This window comes from Anomalospiza imberbis, chromosome 13, assembly GCF_031753505.1.
Source record: "Anomalospiza imberbis isolate Cuckoo-Finch-1a 21T00152 chromosome 13, ASM3175350v1, whole genome shotgun sequence".
In the NCBI taxonomy this organism is placed as follows: Eukaryota; Metazoa; Chordata; class Aves; order Passeriformes; family Viduidae; genus Anomalospiza; species Anomalospiza imberbis.
Window position 1 is genome coordinate 5,068,456 of NC_089693.1, and position 24,613 is coordinate 5,093,068.

Below are 24,613 nucleotides of genomic sequence, written 5' to 3' on the forward strand. Positions count from 1 at the left end.
GTCCTTCTATCTCCTCCCTCCTTCCCTCTTTTCCTCCCTCCCTCCCCCCACCACTTTGATCTGGTGATAAGGGCATCTTTATCACCCTTATCAGGTCCCCAGTTCTTGCCTGGCCTTTTGAAGTGTGACTTCCTGCACCCAGTGTTCAAGAAAGGATACTGGCACTGCAGGTTTCCTGTTGCTTTTCCTCTATATCTACAAGTTTGCTTCACTTTCCTTCCTGTTTTTCTGTTTCATTTGTTTGTCCTTCCCTTCACTGATCAAACCTGCCTGTCTCCCTCTGACAGGTTCTCCCTCACTTGCAGATCATTATCACTTATCTATTTTTCTTCTCCAGTCTCTCAGTGTGATCATTCCCTTTTCTCTGCTGTGCCTCATCCTTTCTATCCTTTCTTCCTTCCTTCTTTCATCTGTTTGTTGAGATTTTTCCCCAACCGATTAGTTTTGACACATGTTTTCTGTTCTTTCTAAGATGTTCCTTAGACTTGTTTTAGACCCTTGACTGAACTGGAGAAAAGCCTGAAAATGAACCAGAATATCCTTTGGGATTTTGCCCAAAGAATACTGGAGTTAGAAGCAACACTAATTGACTCAATGGGATTTAGGTTGAACTCCCTGTTCTTTCTTTCAGCAAATCTCCTGAACATTTGCTAGTTTTTCCAGATCTCTGCTGATGGTAGTTTGCAATCTTTGACATGTTATTAGTTTGAAGGAAAATCTTCATAGGAAGTTTTTATTTTTTCCCTTATTTTTACTAAGAAAAAGAAAGCTCTGAAGAGATATTTAGCCTTCTCAATGAGTAAATATAATTCCATATTTCACTACAGCCTCTAAATCTGTGTTGGGATATTCCAGATCTATGATGTATGAAATAATTCAGATGGCAAAACATTATTCAGGGGCTTTCCAATTAGTCCCACAATACCTGTTTGGAGGACTGAATAGCACTGAGGCTGTTTTCTCTGCTTTTAAGCAGGTTTTTGCTTTCCATGGGGAAGTGATGGTTCAGTTAAAAAACCCCACAGCCATGAGTTTAGGTTTTCTCATGCACCAGCACTATGTGAGTGCATCCAGTCACAGGAGGAGTGAGGGAAACTTAATTTCAGCCACAATGCTGATCTTTGGCAAACGAGTGGTTTTACGGTGCTTCATGCAGCTCTGTTATTTATTTATTTATTCTTACAGATCCAGCACAGTGCTTTAATGGGTGAGCTGGGCTGTGGCATTAACTCCTCCATCCAGCTGGGCACAGATTTGCATCCTGCTGCCAATGGGCAGGGTAGGATCTGAGTTTGCTTGCTGGGTATGGTGTAGCTCTCATACCCAGCTGAGCTGGAGCTTACCAGGGGATACTTCCCCTCTTGGAGGTACAAATGGCAGCTGCTTTAGGCAATAGGAGATGGCCTTGGCATATCCCTGCTCTGTCAGGGAACATACTGTACTTTGCTCTCACCAGATGCTCATGGTGTGTTATCATCCTGTTTTCACTCTAGGAGTCACTGGCTGAAAAAGCACTGGGAAGGCTGGGGGGAAAGTGAATATATATTTTATAACATAAGATTATTGCAGTATTTACAATCTGGTCTGAACCAAAATCCTCCCAATACTAAAATGACTTTCTTCCAAACTTTTCTGCATTCATTCCTATAAACTGACATGCTTAACACCATGAAAATATCAAGTCTTTGCCTTTCCCTTATCTTTGGAAGGAAAAAAATAAGTGAGTGAATAATTCCAGAAAGTTTTTTTTAAAAAAAATTAATTTAATTATCATTAAACTATAGGAATATGAGTTCAAGATTAGGAAGGGAAAATAAAGGGGAAGGAGGAAAAATGAGTAAATAAAATGGGACCAAAACTTCAAATTTCAACTCAAATCTCTCCCCTCCTTTGATAGTTCACAGAGCCCACGAGGAGCTGTTCTGTAAGGTAACAGGATCAGCATGGAGGGAGGCTGAAGGGCTCTGGGTTATAAGTGGCAAGGTGGATTGCTGCCTTTGCAAAGGCTGTTTTCAGGCATCGAGTCCTTTCTGTTGTTGTTTTAGCTGTGTGGCAGCACAAGACAAAAGGGGACACTGCAGCTTTCGAGCTTTCAGGACTGGGGGCTGAGGAGGAAAGGAGAGAAGAGCATGATTGATGGAGTTCTGGTTGGCTTATAAAGGGCAGCCGGGAGTGCAGGGAAATAATCAGGGAAAAGGGCGTCCCGTACTGGCGCTCTCAGAGGGGAGAAATGAATCCTGCACCTCTGCATTATTAAGTTGTCAGGCGGGCTGATGATGAAAATCTGAAGGTCAGGCATAACAAGAAGCACCTTATGGGGGGATCATGACCTTTCTGGAAGTGCTACACTCATGTTTATCTGCACCTAACCCTTATCCACAATTCTTCATTTGATAAGAACATTGGGAGAAGGGATGGGGGGGGGGGGAAGGGAGAGGGAAGTCCTCATCATATGTATAAGCAGTGTGTGAAATTAGGCTTCCTGTGAAACTGATTGTGGATGCTCAATTCACAGTGAAAGATAATAAACCAAAAGGACACACGAGGGATGCAGGCAGAAATTGTTCACTACAGTGGAACTCAATAAAGGGAACAAGAGCTTTCCTAAATGACAAATTTGGTACAGCGGTGCTAAAATCAGGATTCTCCCTAGCACCACTGCAGCAATTTGCTCTCAGCTCTACCACTTTTTATTTACTTTGGAAGTCCTAATAATGTTAGAGAGTGGCTTTTTCATCTATTTATTTATTTATTTCTCCTCAGCAATGTTTATTCTTTAACTGCTTACTTTAAACCAAAGAGTCAAGGTGAAGGACAATGAAACGTTAGATTCCAATTGATTTTTCCTCTTTAGTTTCCATATCAGAAATGAGTATAAATATAAATATATTCCAGGGTTAGATGCCTGTTCTATGCTTGCCTTATTGACTGCTTTAATAAATGTCTTGACCCCTCCTGCATGTGCATGCACACACGGGCTCACACATGCTCGCAATCAAGGAGGTGGAAGCATTGCTCGGGTACAAATGCAGTAATGATGGCAGTCACACAGAAAATATTCCAAACCTAAATCTGCTCTAAGAATGTGCTAATAAGCTTTTTATTTCACCCCAATTTACAGCATCTTGATTGTGCTTTTCAAATCTGTGAAGTATTTAGAGCATGACGAAGTACACTTGTGGAAAAGTGAAGTCAAACAAGACTTCATAATTATTGCAATATATTCACTTTTCATGCATAATCCTTTAAATTAGCAATATAATATATCAACCCTACTGCCACTAGAGGCTAATGCACCTCTATTGAAAGCTGTGTTAAGGTAAATTATGTCCTATCTGGAAAAGTCACATAAGCTTCCAAAATATTTAATGATGGTAGGTTTCCATCCTGTAATTTTTGCATACTCATGTAGCCTCATTAGCCTTGATTTTCTTACATCAATGGACAACAACATATTAACTTTAATGGATTTACTAATACACACTGATGTGAGATCAGAATCAGTACCTTTGGGACATCTTATTTAAGGATTACCAGAACAGCAGGAAAAGAGATATAATATACAAACTAATGAATAGTTTTATTAGATGAATTGTGTGATACTGGAATCCATCAACTGCCTTTAAAATGACTCTTTAATGAACAGGTGACACTGAAAAATACTATATTGTCGATACAGCACATAATGAACCTTCTGTATCACATAAAAATGAAAGAAAGGTTTTCTATTTCTACTGCTTAAGTGATCCAATTTATCTATTTTTACTCTTCTACTCTCCCATGTGCTTCCTATTGCTGGGGTTTACAGACCACTTTTTATATTCTATTAAAAAACCCAACTAATAACACCTGGGCTTTGTACAGTGACTTCCATTTTCAAATCTAGTACTGATGTGTGGTGGAGGTTTATACAACTTATTGCTGAGGAAATGAGGACATGGGAAATGAAGTGAAGTACAGAGCCACTGCAAAGACTAGTGACAGATCCTAGGTCATCTGGTGAATTGGATGGCTTCCCCATTTTGAACTTCTTTTTTGTGGGTAAAACAGTATTATTTTAGAAGGGAGGTGCCAAACCATAGTTTGGGTTTCTCTCTAGGCTTTGGGATGTATTTGGTGGAGTACAGTCATATGCCCTCAGCAAAAGTGCTCATGGAGCACATTATTATTTAACATGGACAAGGATTGCAGAAGGCAGGTTGAATCTTAGCTCCATCGCAAATCCTTTTTGATTACCAATAATTACAGGAGATTTTGAATCTGAGAGCCCATGGGGGTGTAAAAATATACTTTGAAGGTCATTGTGTGGGGAGGTTTGCCTCCAAACAACAAAACCCACGAACCACTCCAGTTTTTCTATGCAACAGCGAATCTCATGTTTCAAGGGGTGTGGGATTTTAGAGCAAGTTGGCCTTCCTAAACCATTTGTCCATTCCCAAAACTTTGCCTTCATAAGCAAGCCTCTATATCCACTGTGATGTGATCATCATGGCAAGATAAATTTGTCTCAGTTCATGTGTATTCAATCAATATTGTACTTGCTTGTTCTGTATAATGTGAGCCTCCCAAAATGCTGCTTGGAAGCAAAAGCCAAATGTAAGGAACTGTAGAGAATTTTCACAGCTCTGTCCTTTGTAGAACCACACATAGATTAATTCACCCTTTTCTGTGGTGGGGGCTCCAATTCAAGTCCTTTTCTGCTAACCAACCCTCATTTCTGTGAACTTCAGCATCTGTAAGACTTGTGAGAGATTTTATTATCTTTTGAGACTTTTTCCCTCCTCCTCCTGTCATCAAAATTGAAACTGGCTGATAAATGAGACAGAGAAGCATGATCTCATAACATGGTTTGTTAGAAATAGAAGCTAACAGATAATCTGTGTAAAAGCTGGTGGCCAAATCAGATTTTCTTACAGATTTCAGAATTGTGTTCCTTTATATGTTTATATGACACATTCTTGTTATTGCTTACCTTAAAATATCATGCCAGATATTACTAGAAGTCAGATGCTGCGGGTTTTTTTTGCCCCCTTTTTTTTCCTTTTGTATTACATTGTAATGCTGATATGACTTAGGAAGAGCTTGGCTGTCATGTATCCACACTGGCAGCATCTTATTAAAAAATGTGGAGCCAATAAAGCAGGGTAAGATACTGATGTTAGAAAAACCTACAACCAACCCATCCCCAAACATGAAGATCCTGATTTTATGCAGTGCAGAGGACAAAAGTAATGAAAAAGGAAGCCTACTTAATAGTTGCTAGTTAGATGTGGTAAGTTCTGCGGTACATTTCAAACCTAATGAGTCTGAGGTGAGGAATAAAGAAGCCCTTTTCTTCACAGCATCCAAAAGAATGGGTGATGATTTCCAGTTGAACTCCCCTAAAATCAGATCTGGCCAGAACTCAGTGGGCAAATTTGTCTCACATAATGGATTATTTTTAGGCTAAATGAAGCTTTCATTGAAGCCAATGGAAATATTTTCATTGACTTTAACAGATTTTGATTCCAGGGTCTGTATCTAGTAAGCTATATAAAGTTCTGGACCATCAAGGAAAGGGCACTTAAGTAGTTCTTTGTAGTGGCTTTGAAACTCTTTAAGGATCACAAAAATCAGCTCTATTTTTTGACTACACCTGAATTTCTAGAGCCTATTAGTCAATAACATGAAATGAAGCTCTTTATACTGTCAAAAAAATTACTATATGCATTTAAAAATAGCTCCTGAAAAAGGCATGCCACCAAGCTTTTCCACTGTTGTTTTTCAGCTGCACAAAGTATGACTACATTGCTTTAGTGATGACTATTTTTACTCACTGTTTACAAAGCCTGTGTTTTAAACTGTGATAATCCCCTAAACTTGATGCAAGCCCCAGAGGGCTGAAAGCTGGCATGGGAGATGCCAACCCAGGTGTGGTGCTCTCTTCAAAGCATGACGGAATCCATGGCTGTGTTACAGGGTGGCAGATGCACACACGTCGCTTGGCCAAGTTGCTGCTAAAAATGGCTTTAATATCAGAACATGACAGTTTACAAGCAGCCAGTTAATCCTTCACATGGGCCAAGTGCCTGTTGTGAGTGAGGAGGGGAAATTCTGTTGGAGGAGACTTTTATTTTCCCACCCATCTCTGTCACAAAAATAAAGAAACATCCTATCTGTTCCTTGTTACCTATTCTTGTGTCTTAAATCTCCTCATCTTCAGCCTTCCTGCTACCCTTGCTTCTCATATCCTATAATGTCTATCCTTGTTGATGGTGTTTCCACTGATGTGGTTGCTCCTACTTCAACTTTTCAAGGAGTCAGAAACTGCTACTTGTATTATGCTGCTCATCACAGAGGTGTCTTATAGACTGTGGTCTCAGTCTTGGAAACCTGTGGCCTTGATTTGTTTGGTTGGCTGGTTGTTGTTGTTGATTTTACTCAGTCAAAAAAAACTGTATAAATCCATTTCAATTGAAAATAATTTTACTATTTGTGCATGGGGTTAAATTTAATGCATAAAATACAGGAAACTGAACATCAAAAAGGAAAAGAATATTTAAGGGAAAAATACTGAAGACTGTGCTGTCCTTTGAATTTCCATTATACATATTGTGTACAATTCTTGTCGGTATGAAGGAAGTTTTCTATCATGGCTTGTGTATTGGAAAAATGCATATTAGTGAAGATGACCATAGGCTGTAAATTAATATGAGGTAGGTAGTTAGTGTGTTCAGTCATCTGAATGTTGGGTCAAGGACCAGCATTTTTCTTCTGGGAGTAACTGTTCACCTTGGAAATTGGTTTCATTCCCCATGGTGTTCCCTTCCAGCATGTGTAATAAGCACAAGTCTGGTGAGGAAAACCAACAGGAAGTTTTCTACTGGAGACAGCTTTTGTTTATGTTACAAGAATCCTGGAATACTTGATCTGAATGTTGGACATTCTGGGGACAATTGAATACTTTTCAGGGGATAGTTTAGGGCTTGGTGTGAAAACAATTTTTGGGCTCCAGGAATCGGATGTTGTTTCAGTGGAAATGTGTTTTAAATTGGAAGCTCCTGGTCTAGGGACCAATCCTGAGACTTTGGGAAGGCACACATCAGACAGCATTAGAACATTATGTTGAATAGGATTTTTAATAAAAAAGATTGATTTAAAATCCATGATGTGGAGCCTTTACCTGGATTTGCCAATCTATTTGGCTGTGGGATACAGAAATCTTGTGTCATTTTTTTACATAACTATAACTTCCACGACTTCTTTCCTAAATAGGCTGCAATATTAACTGTGTCTTTTTTCCCCTCATGTCACTTCCAAGACAAGAACCACAGCCCCAGTTAGTGGCAGTGCTGGGATTAGAATTTGATGCCATGTCACACAGAGATTGACATAAATATCAAAGAGAGGAAATCTGGATTAGATATAAGCAATGTAAACAGAGACTAAAGCAAAAACTACTCCAAAATCACACTGATTCCTTCAGAGTCTATTCATCAGAAACCTGTCTGACTTAAGCTTCTATTCTAGAAATTAACACCGGAATTTTTGCAATATCATCTCACAGAAGAAAATCAGTTTCTTGCTGTCCATAGAGGAGCAGAATAGTTTTAACAGTGTTTTCATTATAATGCTTTTACTGGGCATTATTTTTACTATGGAAAGTCCTTTAGAATTAATGGGAATTGATTTCAGTGGCCTTTGACATATTACTGAAAATAATACGGCAAAATACAACCTTTTCCCTCTTGCCACTACGCAGAGGCTTTAACTGGGAAAGCAGTTTACAATGGTGCCCCCATGTAAGGCTTTATTCAAAAGATTTTACGCTTGATAACATCTGAGCCATAGGAGCTGTATGTGGGGTTTAGCATCTTAGCAGCTGCAATTCTTAATCCTGATTCCGTTGCCTCCATATTAAAAGCTCCATGGTCACAGGACAGCAGCTTTGGCCATTCCACATTGTCATTCATTCCTGTCCCCTACACGCGTGCCTGACCATATAGGAAAATGAGTTTACAACCGACTACGCCTATGGGACTCCCGGAGGGACACAATGCCAGAGCCTTTACTAGTGGTGGATGCATCCTCAAAAGGTTTGAAAGTTTGGTAAGTACATCCTTAACTAAACTCTTTTGACCTTTATTCAGATTTGTTTTCGGAGAAGGGCAAAGGGTTGGGCCAATTCTTGTTTCACCCAACTGGCTTGTCCATCTGAGGGCTATAATTAATCACTGAATCGCAGCCATACTTTGTTTTGGAGGCTGAGTCCCAGTCCAACAGGGCACTAAACTTTAAGCACATGACTAATTCTTTAAAGTCAAAGGGATTACTCATGTGCTGAAAGTCAGCTGCATATTGAAGTAGTTTTCTAGATCAGGCCTCGAGGAGTTAGGGAACATTTATATTTATTGTATAGCAGCACCAAGTTCCTCAGTTTCCATTTTCCTCACTTTGGTCCTCCTTGGTGCCTGGGAATTTTCTTTACAGCAGCTGTGCAAAGAGGCAGTGAGTATAATTTGGAGCAGGACATCATCCACTCCCAAAGTATGGGATTGAGAACTCAGTGTTCAGACTTAGTTTTGTAGACTTTTGAAAAAAAAAAGATTCAGAATCTCGTCACCTTCACATTTAGGGAAGTTTCCTATTTATGTTCTGTATCATCTGATCTTCACACACCAGTAGTTTATGTTGCCATGAATTTATTTCTTGATGTGAAGTTGCTTTATCATATCAAAAAATAGACAGACATATAAAAATCAGTATCAAAGAAAACCAAGAGAAATCGTTTGTTTGGATCTTTTGTAGTAAGTGATTATGTTACTTCAAATTTAATTCTCAGCTTGTCCAAAAAGGTAGCAAAAGCAGTTTTACACTACTTGAGGATTTGTCTTCTTAGAAACAAACAGCACAAATATGCTTTTTTGAATGGCAAAATGCAGAGGGAAGTGAACTGAACTACATCCCACAGGCTAAAACTTCCCAAGAAAACCTCTAATATTAATTAAAAAAATAAATAAAAAAAATCTTTCTTTTTAAATGAAACTAAGATTTTCTGAGGGTACATCAAAGGGTTTATTACTGGTTCTACATAATAAAGTAATTGTATAATTAGTAATACATTTGTCACTCCTTTACTGAGAAAAAGTAAAACATGTACTGCTTTTGTGTAAATCCTGACAGTGGTGATTTTTTTCCTGAGAATTATACCATTATATCATAAAAGTGTCAAGGCATGAGTTTACTGTTCCTACTAATATTCTAAAATATTCTCTTAGGCTGACATCTCTGTCAATTAAAATTAAACAAAATTGCATTCTGCCATATACACTTCAAATAGGAAGCTTTCAAGTTTATGGCTGTTCTTTGAATTGATTTTTAAGATGGCATCTGTAAAACTTGGCTAGTACAAGATGAGGTAGGATGTAGTTAAGGTTCAGTCAATTTTAAAAATGTTTTAAAGATCGTAAATTGACAACTGAAATAGACTGAACATCCTTGGGATTTTTGGGCTGTCAAATATAAATCCATTTTTTTTAAAAAACAGAGCTCTTGCAAACTGAAAATTTTATGAAAACATGTTCTTTCCTCTCCCCCTTCTCCTCCCCCCAGCTCCTTTGATATTTTTGCAATAAGTTACACAAACAAGAGGGCTTCTGGTGTTGTTTCCAGTTGCTCGGTCTCGCGGGATTTGGAATTCTTCTTCTCCTGGTGTTTCCCACAGAAATAGAGTGAGAACGTGCTTTCTCACGGGACTGTATTTCTCATGGAAAATAATAGGGTTGCCGGCAGCAAACGTTTTCTGCAGTGATGCCCTGCCAATAAAGTCTTCAGGGAAATTATTGCCCTCAATAAGATGAAGACTAGTAAATTGGAACCCCCATCCCTACTCCACAAAGATATGTCTTTAGGAAGCTTTCTCCTTCTATTATTCCCTGGAAACCCTGACCTCAAGAAAATGCTGTAGACAGTAATGCTTGGTTTACACTTAATTTTGTTCCCCAGAATAAAGATGTCAGTTAGTGTGTAAAAATAAAAAAAAGAACAATCTTCCCTCCTGGACACCTTGACTAGCACATTTATATCAGCACAAGCCCTGGTGTAGACAGTTATGTTGAGAAAAGTTGTTTTACAAGATATCTTTATTTTGTTAAGGAACTAGTTCAACTATAAAAAATGACCATTTTTGCTCTAAAAAATGGTATCCTCTAAGGGGGAGGTTTCTGACACAGCAAACCCTTGTACATGTAATTTTGTCTAAGGTGTGTTGAACGCATTCTATTATTATTATTATTACTATTATTATTATTATTATGGTTTTACTATGTGTCCAATTCTATCATAATCCATACTATCAAAGATTTAAAAATGGACTGTGTTCATTTAAAGCACATATTTTTGGAAAGTAATCTCCTGTATGGGAATTCAAATCAGGCAGTGTGCTTTCCACTGTTGGAAATGCAACAGGTCTCTGTAGAGTGGCTAGGGAAATCTCATTCTTAGAGAAAAAGTTTCTGGGGAGGGAAAAAAAAAAAATGAAGAAAAAAGCAAACCTTCCCCCATGGAAATGTGCTCTGAAAGAAATGCAGGTGTTGCCACGCAGGAGTTCATGTCAAGAGAAATATTTCCCCAGGGTCCCATGAGAGGAAAGGGGAAAGGAGGGGGGACTCTGGGGTGCATGACCCAAGAGTAGGGAAAAAAAACAGAGGCTGGTGACAGAAAGACCTTAATTCATGCACCATGTGCTTGAGTGATGTGTTTACTTTCAACCTTCAAGTCAAATTCAAGCAGCAGCCAAAACCCACAGATCCACACATTTTTAGTACAAAGTTAAAGTAGGGTCATTGGCACCCTTGGTCCCCCACCAATTTCAGAAACAACATTAAATCCATATTAATACCCACTTTTAGTTAGCCATGTCAAAGGAGATGGTAATTATGGGTAAGTATGAAAATTAGGATGAAACCAAATAGTTGCTGCTGGAGGAGGTAACATAAGCATAATTAGTTGGAAGGGTTATTTTTAGTCTTGTAGGAGACTTTAAAGCTAGTTCTGTTCTGGTTTAGGTCAGATCTTTAAGGGCCCTTCTAAACCACCCCATTCTATGATTCTATGATTCTATGACTCTAAGAGGGAAATTTATTTTTTAAGCTGCTCTTATCCTAATTATGCCTTCTGGCAGTGTTTTAGGTGTCGTAAGTCAACAACACTGAAGTTCAGTGGAGTTCATGCTGGCTTACCCTGGCTGAGCACATGGTTCAGCTGAGGTAGAGATGGCCTGAGGTTTTCTAGACAAAAAGTGAAGGAAACAGCTCTGCTCCAAGAAGGTAATGGTGTTTTTAGCAGAATTTGGCCTTCATTATTAGCCTGCTCCTCTGGGATGGGAACATGCTACATACAGAAGTGAACTCAAAGCCAAAATATTGGGGTGAAGTAGGAGGCATCAGGGAAGACTTTCTTTTTCCATGGCCTGTGAATCAGTGGAGGTGCTTTCTCTAGCCCTGCTGCCTTGCTGGTTTGAGATCCTTGGGGCATCTCACATGTTTCCCTTAGAGAGGGTAGAAATGCTGACAGCATCTCCTCTGGGAGCAGCTGAGGGTACTCATGGGTTTGGGGCAGGAGGGGTCTTCCAAGTCTGATTTTCTCCATGAGCTGTAAAAGTCTGCTTGGTTCCTGAGGCAGACACTGATCCTGAGAACTATCAGTGAAAAACTCTTCTTCAAGCAGCTGGTGTTAACCTACAGAGGAGGGTAACTGTGCCCTTAGTCCATTATGGGGCATGTTGGGGTTTCAGTCAGTCAGTAAGCACACAGAATTAGAGGATCACGTTTATGCCACATGCTAATGACTGACACCCATCACAGCAAGTTTTTTCCTTTTTAAAAATAAAGAATATAAATTATTTTTTTTAGAACAGTGATCTGACAAATAAATGTATTTTTGGAGCAACTCCAGTGAAAATGGACCAATGCTTAAAGAAAACAGCTATGCAAAAGTGGGTTGTTTTTTTTTTGTCTCACCTTTACGGATTTGTGTGAAGGTCTTATTTTTGTTTATTTCTGTTGGCTTAGACATCTGTGCATTTTCTTGCCTGGTCTCAGGAACTTTGCAATGTTTTTGTGAAGAGCGGTAGGAAAGCACTGAGGAAAAAATTGAGTAGATATAAAGCCTTAGAGAAGTGGCACAACAGGCAATTTCTCCATTTGCTCCTACAGATATTGAGCTGAGCTGGGGAAATTACTTTAAGTACATAAGATGACACAATTACTGCAGTTAGGTCTTTGTTTAATTTTCAAAAAGACAATCCTGGACACCAAATTCAAAGGTGATTGGTTATGGGCTCTTCAGCCCTTCACCTCTAGGTCACCGAGTTCAATACCATCCCAGGTTGTAGCTCTGCACTCTATCCTTTTTGAACAATTCACCCGAGAAATTTATACCTTTATTTTGCTTGTGACTTCTGTAATGACAAATTTTGTGTTTTTACAAATATGTGCACAACCCAAAATGACTTGGCATGTGGGTTATGGGGGCCAATTTCAGCTTGTGGACTAATCACAGGCTATTCACCATGACTGCTGCTTTGAGTATTTCCTATTCACGAGGCCTGATTAAGATGCATAGCTCTGTTTCATTTGGCTTCATTGGATGACACCCGTATTGCAAAGAGCTTTCGACTGACCTTCTAACCCTTTTGGTGAAAATATATGTGCACGAGTGCCCACAAGGCTCTCCTGCAGTTCTTTTTTGTGGGCAAAATTTCATGCAGACAAGTGTTGGTGAAAACAGAAAAATATCTGAAGAGAAGTATGAAATTTATTCATGTTGGTCTTCTGAAATGCTATTTTTGAACTCTTTCCCTAGATCTTGAAGTGAGCAAAAAACTGTTGTGTGAAGAATTCCCGTGTGAAATAAAAGAGTGGTTCCCCTCCATTTCTCAGTGAACATTGTAAATAGAGTCACAGCATTCAGCAGCAGCTGAATAATTTTGAAGCAGTCTCCAAAGCAAAGTCACTGGATACTTGGAATTCAGTGGTGCCTTGGCCATAGTACTCCTGGGTAGTGCAGGCATAACTACCTAGCAATATATTAAGTCTCCTGTACTGTCATTTCAGGTGCAGTACTTTTACTAAGGATGTCAATCTCTACATCTATTAACCTTTAACCAATTAATTTCAGTTTAATTATTTTTTTAATTAAAAAAAAAAAAAAAAAAAAAGAGAGACAAACCCAAATTCAGTGCTGCACAGAAATAAGAAATGACCAAACCTTGTCCTGGAGTTCTCATGCCAAATAGAGAACAGGGCTACAGTCCAGGCCAAAAAATTGGCTCATTTAATTACACCTGCACAGTATTTCAATAGTATGCCTTAGTGAGAAGGGCTTTTAAGAGTAAAGTGCTTTGAAATAAAGCTATTAAATGCATACAGAGACATTGATCGATACACTGGAGTTATAGGGAGGGGGGAAGGAGGGAGAGGGAAGAAAAAGTCTTTTTTTCTTCTCTGTAAGAGTGGATTTGGAATCTTCAAGTGCGTAAGGATGGTAAACGATTGCTAAAAGTCCAAATTAAGAGGTATTAGTCTATTGTGTGGCAGTCAGTCACATCATATTCACATCGCTGTTTTCTTGTCGGAGGTTTTGCCTTGATCTACCCTGGACCACATTGACAAGTCACAATTGAAGCATTCTAAATAATCCACAGTGAAATAAGGCATAGGGTGTCACTCTCTAGGCTACAGAAAGCCTGAGCGCAGTGAAGTTAGAAAGGGTAGCAAAGCCCTTTTCAGTCGCGTTTCTCAGCCGATTAAACTCATTCAGGGCCAGGCTGCTGGAACGAAAACAGAAAGATCACCTCCTGTTCGCCAGTGTTTTGTTGGCAACAGCAGACAGATGTAGAAAAGTAGAAACATTTTTACTATAGCAACAAAGGGGAAAGGGGTGGGAGGCAAAAAAAAAAAAAAAAAAAAGTTGGAGTTTGTGGTCTTGTTAATGTACCAGGTACTTTGGGACTGTACACCAGATTAAGACACTCTGTCAGCACAGATTGGAATTCAAAAGATCCATGAGAAATGACTGTGCAGTGCAAATCTGCATCCCCTTTTCTCCCCAAACTCTTCCACTGGTACAGTAATTAACCATAAGAACAGATTGACACATGGAGATCCAGTTCATTAACATTTTTTGTTTGGTTGGTTTCTTGGCTTTTCAGAAAAAGCCATTTAAGACTGATGCCTTCTTTAAGAGTAACCCATCCACCCATGCAGCCACACTGATGTGACATATTGTGACACAAGATGCCACAGAAAACTAAGCCGAGCCCTCAACTGAAGGCTTGATTTAGCCATACATTCTCCACAAGTCATCGATTAAATTAACTGTTGTAGATTCAAGGCAGGAAAACGATAATTCATCTACTGTGAGTAGTTGTGCAGAAATGGTTTGCTGCTGCAGGAAAAATAATCTGCAAAATACATTTTTAAAATATGGTACTTTTCCCTTTCAGTGTATTAAGGTAAATAAATTCAGTTGCAGGAAATGCAGCACGTTTTTAAGAGGTTGCTGCAATGACTTTTTACCTGCTGTGCATGATGTATTTTTCCATACACAAAATACAGCCTTAGAAAATGCAGATTTGCATGTGTAAATGAGCATACAGATGTTCAGATAAATGTAATCAAAAAGTTTTTGCTAACTTTTAGTACAGAAATCCCCATACATCTAGCTAGGAATAAGTGAAAATTACTTCATGTCTCTGCAATGGGAAATCCTCAACTAAAACAAGTGCAGGAATGATTCTGTGTAATTAGGGCAGAAAAATGGGGGACCCACGTCCCAGCCTCTTCTCTAATAAAACCATTCTGTATAAAATAATTTTTATAAAGGCAATACTGATTTTTTTTCTATGCCAAGACCTGTGGTTAGGGCAGTTATTTCAGATGTGGCATAGATTTTTTCTGTAAAAAAATTGGGATGAAAAGGATTTATATTGAAGTGTTTCTACCTCCTAACTAAATATGCTGCTGATGAACAGATTAAATCCAAAAGTTAGCTCTCAGAAAGCCAAACATTGTCACTGCTTTCGAGTCTTTAGAAAATTTATCCATTAACCTTTGTATTTACGTCACTGCTGAGCCCTTTTGAAGACCAGATCTTTGGAGATGATTGTACAGTTTGATGTTTCTGGAAAAAAAAATTACTTTAAATTCCTATATCTGTTAAATATCTAAGATCTACTCGTTTTCACTTGGGTATTTTTGGAAAACCAAACCCAAACCCAATTGCCTTCTGTCTCAAAGCAGGGAATAAGTGCAAGGAAGACTTAGCAGGGCCTGTGGAGGGGGCTGGGGCATGCAGGGGGGTTTTGCTCCAACTTGTCTCCATTGGGATAACGAATTCTGACCCCTTGGAATCAGAGGCAGTTCCCCTGAGGACATGGAGAGCAATGTCAAGCACTTCAGCAAGTAGGCCCCTCCACAGATGAAGCACTTGAGCTTTTATGCGCAATGACACGCCCAGGGATTTTTTAAACTCTCTTGTGGTTCTGGGCTTAGATCCGAACTTTGATCTAACAGCTCACATGCTACAGACCTCCTTTTCCAGTCCTCATTTCCCGAAACCATTGAGTCTTGTCGACTCTGTGCTCCACATTTGCAAGGACTGATCTAAAATATTGTGCTCATTTATCACTGTGTTGTGCTTTTACCATGCTTTAAACATTTGTGCAATATATATCAGGTGTCTATGGATTTTGGCATGGTGTTGGGTCATCTCAGAGATTTGGCATTGTTTAGACTGCAAAATAGCACACAGGGTCAAGAGCAGTCAATATTGGGCCTATAAATTTTTGTCTGGGCTCTCATAAATTGTCCTCTAATTTGTGGCTTGAAAAAGGGGAAAAAAAAAAGATATCAGAAGTCAAATTTCTTTGCCTCTACAACTGCACTTATATTCTCAGAGAAAATGGGAAAAGAGCTGTCCTTCCCAGCACTCTGCTGAGGTATTTGCTTCTATTGTTCACATTGGACCAAAGAACCAGGGACCAGGTTGACTTCTGATGTTGTGGTCCTGCAGTGAAATGCAAAACTAAATCCCCAGGCAGAATTTCAGACAAACAGTCATTTTATTTACTTATATTCATCTCTTCTGGAAAAAGGGGGGGAAAATGAGAGAAAATAGCTTGCTTAATCCCAGTACTAACACAATATTGATTCACATTCATGTTCAGTATTTATTGACGTGCATTGCATACGATGGAGGCTATCAATTAGGCTACTCTGCTGAAGGGAAGGGGCAATCATATTAGAAAACAGATGAAGCTCATAGTTTATATAGTCCTAATTTTATGTAATGTAAACCTTTCAAACCCTGGGTACATGAGAGTGAAAATGCATGTCCTGATGAAAAAAATGCAGAAAACAAATGGATTTACTCTCCAGCTAATTACTGTGAGTGACTGTCCTTAGAGTCACATCATTGTTTCCTGAAGTTCTATAATGAAATAAAACTTCTCTTAGTACAAACTGAATTTCTGTGTATTTTGTTATCCAATATTAAATACTTTTGTACAACAGCTTAGCACAAAGTTTTGTTTTGTGAGTGGGTCAGATATGTGAAATTTTGGAGGTGGTGCATAATGTTATCATGTTCCTTCTATACATTAAGGCTGAGGTTCAGCACACTGAGCCCCCATTAAACATCATGTCAAGGAGAGCACAGTGGCATATGGGCAGTATTCAGGAGACCAAGTTGTTGCATGCAGAAATCAAATATAAAACATTCCTTTTTTTTGCCCCTTGGAGGTTTTATTGCAGGGTTGCAGCTGGATTTACACTGTATTTAATAAAACATTAGTAGCCATCAGGGATTGAAATATGTAACGTAATTCTCTTTCAGTAAAATAATTCCATAAATCCAAATATGAAGCTATTTGTTTTTTTGCAAGTACTGTATGCCCACAATTAAATTAAACCCTATATATGTTTTTTTTTTTTTTTCCACCGTGGAATTTAATGGAAGCAAAATCCCTCTGCAAAGTTGATTTTGGATGCATATTGACATTTTTTGGAGCTGAAGTAGGTCTGGTGGCTAATAAGTTTTGGAGAGAAAGAGGCCTGCTGGCTCTCCATCCTTGCTAAACTACTTATGATACAAACCTGTGGAAAAATGAGGGTCATTGTTGCATTGCAGAGGCAGGTGAAGGAACTCCTAATTGTGCACCAAAAAGAAGGGCAGAATCAGTGTAATTTTCACCAAAACCTCTGATCCCTACCTACATCTGGACCATTAAGAAAATGACCAGAATGCAGCAAGACTGCTTTAGCCAGGTACCTTTTACCTTGCGCAATGACCAAGGTGACCTGACCACATTGTGTCACATTTTTCAGCCCTCAGATGCTTTTGACAATAGGAAAAAAAAAAAAAAAGAAAAAAAGAGAGATGCATCCATATCTTACTTAGCAACTATAATGTTTTGGAGACATCTTGAGTGTTTCTGGCATAAGACAGAGTTGGTCATATCTTCAGCGGGATGAAACAACTGTTCTGAGGTTTGCACCAGCTACAGATAATTTTCTTGTAGGCATTGTGCTAATTGTCATGAAAAAAACAGGCAAAGGGAAAAGAAACAGAAAGACTGTGCAGGGAAATAAAACAAAGGTATTAGAAAATGAAGCTTGATGAGATATCTTGAGAGATCTCCATACAGTTTGCAGAAACAAAAAGTTTGAGTAGGAAAAAACAGCTATTTTGTTATTTTTTAAATGAAAATAAAGATAAGAAAAAGAGAATGGATGCTCCCAAGGATACATTCTTGGCTACTACAACAGGGAGCCATTTTCCAAGTAGAATGAAGCTTCTGTTTTGTAACGGCAAATGTGGATAACTGCTCTAGGAAGGGAAGATGACTCCAACTGGAATTTGACTAGATCCATAAAATTGCCACTATTGTACTTCTATGTGAAACATGATCTTTGAAATTACAGATCAACAGTCTCTGATGTCAATACTTTTCTGTAAACAACAATTTTGGCAGCAAAGTACTGGTGCTGGGTGGGGGGGGGTGGGTAGAGATTCAATGTCTTAGAGGAGCTGTGAATCATTTTGTGAAATGCCTGAGATTTTATCCAATTCTCCTCTTAGAGATCCAGTGGAGCCAAATGAGTGATCCAGTCTGGCACATGTGGCTGACGTTGCATGCACAGCATGAAGCAGAACGGGTGACAGCAGCTGTAGCATTTCAGCTCTGTGAGGAGTTTGGGCAGAGACGCAAGAACATCTGAAATGTGAATTCTTAATTCATATTTCATACAAATCCTTCAGCTTCACTACACAACAAGCTGCAGTAAAGGACCATCATGTCCCATCCTAAAGCAACAGCTTTTCCTCTTCTTCAGCTCAGGTGCCTCTTCCACTGAATAGCTGCACCTCGCTGAAGATCAGAGAACTCTATTTTAAAGAGAGAATTGTATTTTAAATTGTAAAAGCCCCACAACACTGAAATTGTGCAGGCTTGTACTTTTTAAACAGAATAAATGCTCTCACTTTCTAAAATTTTTGCTTCACTTTCTTCTATTTACTTAATGCTTTCAATAGTTCATTTTCATGTTATCTCTGGTAAAAAAAGCAAAAGGAAATATTAAAGGTGTTGCAAGTGTTTAAATATGCAGCTTAGAATTGTTCCATTTTTCACTTTTAGCATTTCTCATTAAGCAAGTGTGAAACTTCTGGAAAATAAAAATAACTGAGACATTTTTGAGCAGGGGCTAATTACTGTTTTCAGTAAAAACCACTGACCACATTCCTTTTTTTCCCCCTTTAATTTCATGCAATGTTTTATGTTAGATCAGGTAGGAGACTTATTTGTATTTATTTTTCTGTTTCTGTCAGTTGTAGCTGAAGATTGAAAAATCTGACTCATTGAGATGTTGAGGACACTAATCCAGGTGAACTTTGAAACACTGGGATGTGAACCAGGCCTGCATTCCGATGGTGGATTCACATCACCATCCAAATGGACTGAAAAGCATTTGCCACAAAGGTCTTCAATCATGGAGGAGAAACAGATTTCACTGTTGCTGCATTCTGATTTTCTTTTTGTGTTCTTTTGTCCTAGCAACTCAAGAATAAGACAAGAATTACTAAAAGTCAGTATTTTCTTCTAGCTGCTGGTAAATACTTATCGAATCTTTGTCTGGGGTCAGTGATTTTTCATATGTCTTAGTACACAATGGAATTATTTAATTACTTTTGCTAGCAAGTTTACAGACAAGTATATCCCCATCATACTGCATATCCTCAAATAAGATTATTTACAATCCAATCTAAGGAGTGCTGACTGGTGTCATTGGAAGCTAAAGCTGCATCAGCATTTAAATTTCTACTTTTCTGGGCAAAAACCCAACTGGCTGATTCAATTAAACTCTTTATGTTATATATTATCCAGAAGTTCACAATCTGAAGTGATTCTGAGAGTCTGAAGCCATGCCTTTATGATTGCAATTTGGTAGCAAGACAATTTCCGAGGACTGTTTTACTTGAACTGCAATGAAAATGTCAGGACATAACACACTTTCTGATGCGGGTTTTATGAAAGGCACTCCAAAATCAACCATTATTTCAAGCACGAGCAATAAATAACCTTCATTATTCATTAGAGTGTATATATGCATTTGTGTTTGCAAATACGGTGGTTTCCTGAGCAAAGAACCCTTTAATCAAAAGACCCTTCACTCATTTAAGGAGGTAACAAATGGGTAGGCAGGAGGCACGGGAAAAGACACTCTTTTTAATCGGTAATGGAGATAATCTATAGAGTTCCTGCAATGCAAGTAGTCCATCTTCCAGGCATAAACTTTAGATAAGGTGTAGGATGTGGAAAGATTCATGCAATATTATGGAGCTACTTTTCATAACAGTCATTTGGACGAATTTTGTTTATGGTCTATATTGAACAAAGAGAATGGACCTTTCCCTTAGCCTGTAAATCATGGCCCTCCTGAAGGGTGGCTGCAGTGGTGCTCCACTATTACTATGCACAAGAACATTAACACCACTGAAACAGCCCCTGTGAATTTACTGCTATTTACCTGCTTAGATTAGGTGCACCTCTGCAAACAGCTGGCACAGCATGCCAGACCTGCAGCAGCCCCTTCCATCTTCAAACACTATGTTAGAATGCCAGCAAGCAGCCTCCCCATGTATGGTTCATTTGCATGAGGGTATTTTTTTTTCTTATTTTTAAGGAATGTTCTAAAAATTTGTTTGCAAAGAGAACAGTGAACTTAAACAGTTTTTTTTAGCAATTCAAAAGCCTAAATTCTGGTTTCTAGAACTGTCATTGTTTTGACAAATTCAAAACAATTTTCAGTTTTAAATTATTTTGTTTTGGGGGTTAAAAATTAAATTGGAGGAGCTCTTGAATGAAAACAAGCTGAGTGCTCACTGTAAAAGAGACTGAGATGCTGTTTCTTGGGCTTTCACACAGAAGGGAATTTGTATAATGAAATCTCTGGTTTTGGTGTGAGGTGAAATTGGGAATAACTCTGCTAGGAATGGATTTTTCATAGTTATTTAAGAAAACGGAAAAAAAAAAGAGATATCGAACTGTAATGACCAACAATTTCAAACAGAGGCTTTGGGATGATGCTGGAGGATCAGATCAAACCAATTAAAGCACTGGGGAAGGATACTGGCTCCCAGCCCCTAGATAACAGCTCAAAGAGGAGGGGAGGAGGAGGAGGACTCCTCTCTCTTTCTCGTTCCTGCCACTTTCTTTTTCCCACTCCTGCTTTTCATAGTGGGGGCACTAATGAACTTTTCAAGTCCCATGAAGACAACCCTTGTGTTCTGATTAGTTGCCTTACTTTTAATGAATTGTTTTAATCAAGTTTCAAAGCAGGCACTCTATGCTTCATTGCAGCAGCCCAATGACAATGAGCTGAATGTTACCAAGACAGTGCATCTGATGGACTTTAATGGATTTTATGTGACAGTGTCTAGTGGCCTCATATTAGACATAGCTTTACAACAGAGAACCCATGGGGTTGCACTACGCATTTAATCTATACAAACTGTAAGGATAAGGGAGAGGGAAGCTGTGGAGGGGGAGAGACTCTGAACCCTGAAGACCTTCAAAAGACATGCATTTCATACTAATAAGAAACAGTCTTCGTTCTTTTTTTTTTTTTTTTTTTTTTTTTTTTTTAATGCAATAGCAAAGTCCCACCATGTTTTCTTAGGGAATATCATGAGTATAATATCTCCAGGGCTTTTTGCAATAACATTCTCGAAACATGAAGTTATCTGGAAAAATTAAGCTCTCAAGGAAATCTTGGCAGGGCTGTAACATTTCCTGGATTTCAGGTAGCGATTCTGAGTTGTGATCTCTTAAGTCCGTAACAATTTGCTATTTCTAATTTATTGCTTCATTTGTGACTGCTGCTACAGCGAGGTAAATTTATTCTGATTTGCACAACCTAAGTCTTAGCTCTGACAGTGACTAATTATTACCTGAGTTAAAATAATGAAAGTGTCGGAAAGTGTCCGAATGCAATTTGTTAGGAAAACATGTGGCATGCTGTGTTACCCAAGCCCAGAAAAGCCTAAGTGATCAGAAACCATGGAGAATTAAGAATTTTTCCCCCAAAGGTTACAAATCAATGTGGAAATTTTTCAGGGAATTGGACTGCTGAGGGGTTCCATTCACTGGAATATAAAATGCAGGCCATACCTTTCTAATTCTCTTCTTAAGAAAGAAAAGTTAGTTTTTTAGAATAATCAAAAAGAATATTATAATGGCAACTGTGCCCAGAGAGCTTGCATCAATTACAGGTTATTGTTTGATATTATATAAATTATGCACTGGATGAAAATTATGTTACAGCCACTCTTTCTCAGAAAAAAACAAACAAATCCACAATAACGCATAGAAAACAAAATGTCTTGCAAGAAACTCCAGAAGTATGATGACCTTTAGCTGATGTAACTTTTTTTTTTTTTTTTTCCTTTCCTGGCTCAGGGTTGGTCCTGTGTTTTGTCAATTATAGGCATGTCTTATTCACAGAACAGCTCAACTCCAGCTGTGTAAAATGAATCCTGAAATGAAATGGTCAAATGATGTTAATGACTCTGTCTGCTTGCAAAAGTTTCTGAGGAATGTTAGCAGCTCCGGGTTAGAATTAGAAAGCATCTGACAGCTCTGTAGTTCTGGTTGTTCAAATAACTCCATGCAAGCAGAAGGGATATCAGTAAATTAAAATAGTAATGCAAAAAATAATAAACAGCTCTCTGGCTGTAAAAGGTAAGGCAGTACAAATGATTTGGGTTTGCTTCATTCTGCGTATTCATCACTCTCATGAGCCATTTAAACCACACTTGAAATTAAATTTATCTTGAATAGGATTTAATTTAGATTTAATAGGGCAATTGTTTTATTGTTAAGCACCAATTGGATGCCAACACGTAATGTTTCCTAGAGTGATAATTCTACTGTACTCTGAAAAGATGCAGGGACTACATGAAGGCTAACGATTTCATGGGCCATAATGATGTACCTGTGCTTAATATTGCTTAATATATCTGCATTTTCTGTCTGTATTTCAGGCTCTCCTGCCTCACAAATGTCCTGTTGTATGAAGAAGCTATATGTATCTGTGTCTGTGTCGAACACACCTGCTAGACCTCTTGAGAGATATGATTATATTAATTACAATATATTGATTGATTTCTATTTTTCACGGACTGTCTGTATTTAATTTAAATATACAATGAAGCATATTGAGGACACAATTTGGATTGTTACTGTGATAAATAATTGCTAATTGTGTCATGATAGATCGCCTATTTTAAGGCAATGTTTCTCTTATGTTAATAGCAACTGCATATATGGAGTACACTGAGAATCTGTTTCAATTATTCACATTTGCTCCTCGACTGTACTTTCCTATTCAGGTCTGGAAGGAACAATACATATCTTGGCACTTCAAAACAAATGCTGGCATAATATTCAGGAACGCATTTATGCCTTTTCACATAGAGTCCATGCATGCTGTTATGTTGATTACATGGAAATATAGATGTCAGTATGTAATTCTGGTCTTTGTTTTGCTACTTCTAGTGTGTATACAACATATACATATAAATATATATATTTATATAAAGATCAGTCACCTAAATCACTAATAATATTTGTATTAATTATTGCAATTAAAACCTATCAGTAGTACAATATTAGTGTCAGTGGTTTTGCTATTGCCCAAATATAGTAGATTTAATTTGTCATTTTATATGAAAGCAACAACATTATTTTTGAGTCTTCCTGACATCTACAACAGGCCTAACAACAAATTTTCCAAGAATTTACATTAAAGGGAGAAAAACCCAACAGCATTATCTTTTTTTTGCCTTCACTCCCATTTTGTGTCTGCTTTCTACAAATCAAACTAAACTTATACAAGTCAGTTTGCCAAGAGAAGTTTCCATGAAAACAGCAATTTAACAGAAGCCTGGAGAGTATTTGCAAATTGTGAATTTGTAAATACAACATTTATTATTAAAAACTTGGTTCTAAGAGTCGCACTCAGTTAATCAAGGAACAGAAACAACTCTGTGTGATTCACACGCCCAATAAAAAATAATCAGAACAGACCCCAGACATATAATTTCTAATCTATGACTACACTGAAAAAAACAGCAGCTGTTCAAAGAAAATTCATGTACTGAGAGAGAAGATGGGGTTTGTGTTTGAAAAGCATCTCGGAAAGACAGATCCTTTTGTTATTGAGTTCCCTTGGGAATTCCTGCCTGGGCTGGGGTGCAGGGAGGGTGCAATGATCCCTCCCTGTGCAGGCCAGTGCTGCTGTCTTGCTGTTGTTTGGTACCTTTTAGGAGGGGCTCTGGTTGGATGCTGTTCCACAGCCATTTCCAGTGGCACCAAGCTCAGCTGAGGAAGTTTCTGCTCTTTTTCCAGCTGTGCATTGTTCCCATCCTGGCAGTGCACCCCAGCTCTGCAGCTGGGTATCCCTTTGGTCAGCCAATTCTTTGTGTGGCATCCCTGTGCCCTTCACTATGGCAAGAGTTTGAGTTGGGAACAGAGAGTTTTCCTTTCTCTTCTTTACGGAGGGAGTCAGCAGCAGGACATTTGCATGTTTTTAGGTCCAAGACAAGAGCCTGGTATGAAGCTAGAGGCCAAGGCTGCTACAGAGTTGAGGATGAGGTGAACATAAAGCTCTAAACGTCCTATTCAACGCCATCCAATATGTTGTGGAAAATCTATGCACTCAAGCCTCCCAGCACTGCCTTTCACAGTTTTCTACCCAGTCCTGCAGTGAGGGGGCTCCCAGCAGTGCTGTGAGGTGGTTCCCAGCTCAGAAAGGACAATGTGCACCTATAGGAGCAGGCAGTCCCCTGGCCTCCCCTGGACCCATGGCTCCAGCACACAGGGTGGGATGCCCTGAGCAGTCCCACGCCCAGCACGGAGAGGGAGCACAGCCAGGAAGCCTGCAAGCAATCTGGGCCAGTAATGAGCAGCCAATTAATTGATTACTGAAAGTATAACTGAATCCTATGCCTCGGAGAAATCTAAAATATAGTAACTGCTTACTTTATTGACAGCATTCATGCCATATTTAGTAAC